We start from the raw sequence: 4,112 nt of genomic DNA on the forward strand, positions 1-4,112 counted from the left end.
TGCACTCCTTCTTTTCTAATACATGCACTCCTTCCTTTCTAATACATGCACTCCTTCCTTTCTAATACATGCACTCCTTCCTTTCTAATAAATGCACTCCTTCCTTTCTAATACATGCACTCCTTTCTAATTGCCTTCTATGCATGGTAGCTTGTTAAATTGTGTGTTAGGATTCTAGTGTGTTAGCATGTTAGCGTGCTAGCATGTTGGTGTTGGGACTATATGATTCATCCAAGCTAAAACAATCACAAACAGAAGAAGAAAGAATGTGAAGTAATACAAACCCTGTTTCCATATGAGTTGGTAAATGGTGTTAGATGTAAATATAAAGTGAATACAATGATTTGCAAATCATTTTCAAGCCATATTCAGTTGAATATGCTACAAAGACAACATATTTCATGTTCAAACTCATAAACATTTTTTTGTTGTTGCAAATAATAATTAAGTTTATAATTTGATGTCAGCAACACGTGACAAAGAAGTTGTGAAAGGTGGCAATAAATACTGATAAAGTTGAGGAATGCTCATCAAACACTTATTTGGAACATCCCACAGGTGAACAGGCTAATTGGGAACAGGTGGGTGCCATGATTGGGTATAAAAGTAGATTCCATGAAATGCTCAGTCATTCACAAACAAGGATGGGGCGAGGGTCACCACTTTGTCAACAAATGCCTGAGCAAATTGTTGAACAGTTTAAGAACAACCTTTCTCAAGCAGCTATTGCAAGGAATTGAGGGATTTCACCATCTACGCTCCGTAATATCATCAAAGAGAATGTGGAGAAATCACTGCAGGTAAGCAGCTAAGCCCGTGACCTTCCATCCCTCAGGCTGTACTGCATCAACAAGCCACATCAGTGTGTAAAGGATATCACCACATGGAACACTTCAGAAAGCCACTGTCAGTAACTACAGTTGGTCGCTACATCTGTAAGTGCAAGTTAAAGCTCTACTATGCAAAGCGAAAGCCATTTATCAACAACACCCAGAAACGCTGCCGTCTTCTCTGGGCCTGAGCTCATCTAAGATGGACTGATGCAAAGTGGAAAAGTGTTCTGTGGTCTGACGAGTCCACATTTCTAATTGTTTTTGGAAACTGTGGACGTCGTGTCCTCCGGACCAAAGAGGAAAAGAACCATCCGGATTGTTCTAGGCGCAAAGTGTAAAAGGCAGCATGTGTGATGGTATGGGGGTGTATTAGTGCCCAAGACATGGGTAACTTACACATCTGTGAAGGCACCATTAATGCTGAAAGGTACATACAGCTTTTGGAGCAACATATGTTGTTATCATGGACGCCCCTGCTTATTTCAGCAAGACAATGCCAAGCCACGTGTTACATCAACGTGGCTTCATAGTAAAAGAGTGCGGGTACTAGACTGGCCTGCCTGTAGTCCAGACCTGTCTCCCATTGAAAATGTGTGGCACATTATGAAGCCTAAAATACGACAGCGGAGTCCCCGGACTGTTGAACCACTGAAGCTCTACATAAAACAAGAATGGGAAAGAATTCCACTTTCAAAGCTTCAACAATTAGTTTCCTCACTTCCCAAACCTTTACTGAGTGTTGTTCAAAGGAAAGGCCATGTAACACAGTGGTGAACATGCCCTTTCACAACTACTTTGGCACGTGTTGCAGCCATCAAATTATAACTTCATTATTATTTGCAACAAACAATCAAGTTTATGAGTTTGAACATGAAATATGTTGTCTTTGTAGCATATTCAACTGAATATGGCTTGAAAAGGATTTGCAAATCATTGTATTCACTTTATATTTACATCTAACACCATTTACCAACTCATATGGAAACGGGGTTTGTAATTGGGTGTTGCCGTGGCGACAGCAACACAAAGAAGCAGAAAGTGAGCCGTGAGGTTTATGATTGATGAAACTAGTGACATGATGTAGTTCTTCTGTCACATCCTGCTAACTCATTGTTGTGTTGACGTGCACAAAGATGAGGGAAATAAATACACTCACATTACTTTGGCAACTAATATGCTAACCTTTCGTAGCGCTAACATGCTAAAAACTTCTTTCAGGTGCTTGGAAGGACTTAGGGGAGCACACACACACACACACACACACACACACACACACACACACACACACACACACACACACACACACACACACACACACACACACACACACACACACACACACACACACACACCCGCCCCGTGAGTGGCGTTTGGCGTTAAGCTAACGTGACTTGAGGGTGGTGCATCTCAAGGTCCAGTGAAATATTGCAGAGATTGCTGGTACTGAAGAGCGTCCATTAGACTTCATTACTGTCACACGTCTTTACAGCACTTTAGTGGGGGGGGCACAGGGGGGAGGCAGCCATCCAAAGCTCTTATGTTGGCTTACAGGAAACGTGTCTAGTCCATGGTCAGCCAGCACATTAAAAGTTCATGCAGGGTCCTGAGATGTAGAAAGATGGTCCTCTGTGAGGAAACACTCACACCCTCATGTGGGACCAAAGTCTGGGCCTGAAACCCTGATGCTGGGACCAAAGTCTGGGCCTGAAACCCTGATGCTGGGACCAAAGTCTGGGCCTGAAACCCTGATGCTGGGACCAAAGTATGGGACTGACACCCTGATGCTGGGACCAAAGTCTGGGACTCACACCCTGATGCTGGGACCAAAGTCTGGGACTCACACCCTGATGCTGGGACAAAAGTCTGGGACTCACACCCTGATGCTGGGACCAAAGTCTGGGCCTGAAACTCTGATGCTGGGACCAAAGTCTGGGCCTGAAACCCTGATGCTGGGACCAAAGTCTGGGCCTGAAACCCTGATGCTGGGACCAAAGTATGGGACTGACACCCTGATGCTGGGACCAAAGTCTGGGACTCACACCCTGATGCTGGGACCAAAGTCTGGGACTCACACCCTGATGCTGGGACAAAAGTCTGGGACTCACACCCTGATGCTGGGACCAAAGTCTGGGCCTGAAACTCTGATGCTGGGACCAAAATCTGGGACTGACACCCTGATGCTGGGACCAAAGTATGGGCCTGAAACCCTGATGCTGGGACCAAAATCTGGGACTGACACTCTGATGCTGGGACCAAAGTCTGGGCCTGAAACTCTGATGCTGGGACCAAAATCTGGGACTGACACCCTGATGCTGGGACCAAAGTATGGGCCTGAAACCCTGATGCTCGGACCAAAGTCTGGAACCTGACACCCTGATGCTACCATGTATGTCACAGACTCAAGGTCTAGGTCCAAGGACATGCACCTGGGGATAGGCCCCTCCCACCTCCAAAGACATGCACCTGATAGGTAGATTGTCAACACTAAATGGTCCCTAGTGTGTGAATGTTGTCTATCTGTGTTGATGAGGTGACTTGTCCAGGGTGTACCCCGCCTTCCACCCCAATGCAGCTGAGATCCCCGCAACCCCGAAAGGGACAAGCGGTATAAAATGGATGGATAAAGTAGTTTCTGGGGGAAGCTAAGATGTGAAAACATAATTGTGTTGACTTGGCTCACTTTGGATGATTGTTATGTTGATGTATTTCTACTAAAGTCATGAAATAAAATGATGATATAATATTATTTTTATATAATATTATTATTATTATTGAAGTCATCCAACCCTATTCAAAAGTCAATGCAGGGGGTGTGGCCTAAACAGGAAGTAGATGCATTGGTTGTTCACAAATCATTAGAATTATTATCAAATATTGAAAAGAGATATCAATGACTTCAACAGTGTGTGTGTGTGTGTGTGTGTGTGTGTGTGTGTGTGTGTTTTGTCAAAACAAGTGATTACAAATTCCTATCATTGACATAAAAGATCATATTTCATAATCTTTTTGATCATTTTTTCATCCTTGCTCATTTTTTACTGAGCGACTGTCAACATTTTCTTTTCTTTCACTTCTAACTTTGAAGTGCTGGTGGAAGGACGAGGCACACACACACACACACACACACACACACACACACACACACACACCTTGAATGTCCTCCACTTAGCAGCTGTGTCCCACTGTTTGCTTTAAAGACCCCCCCCCCCCCCTCCCCACATTTGCCTTTTGGGGACGCATCTGTTTGTGTGTGTGTGTGTGTGTGTGTTCTTTCCTGTG

This window comes from Entelurus aequoreus, linkage group LG17 (assembly GCF_033978785.1).
Source record: "Entelurus aequoreus isolate RoL-2023_Sb linkage group LG17, RoL_Eaeq_v1.1, whole genome shotgun sequence".
Classification (NCBI taxonomy): domain Eukaryota; kingdom Metazoa; phylum Chordata; class Actinopteri; order Syngnathiformes; family Syngnathidae; genus Entelurus; species Entelurus aequoreus.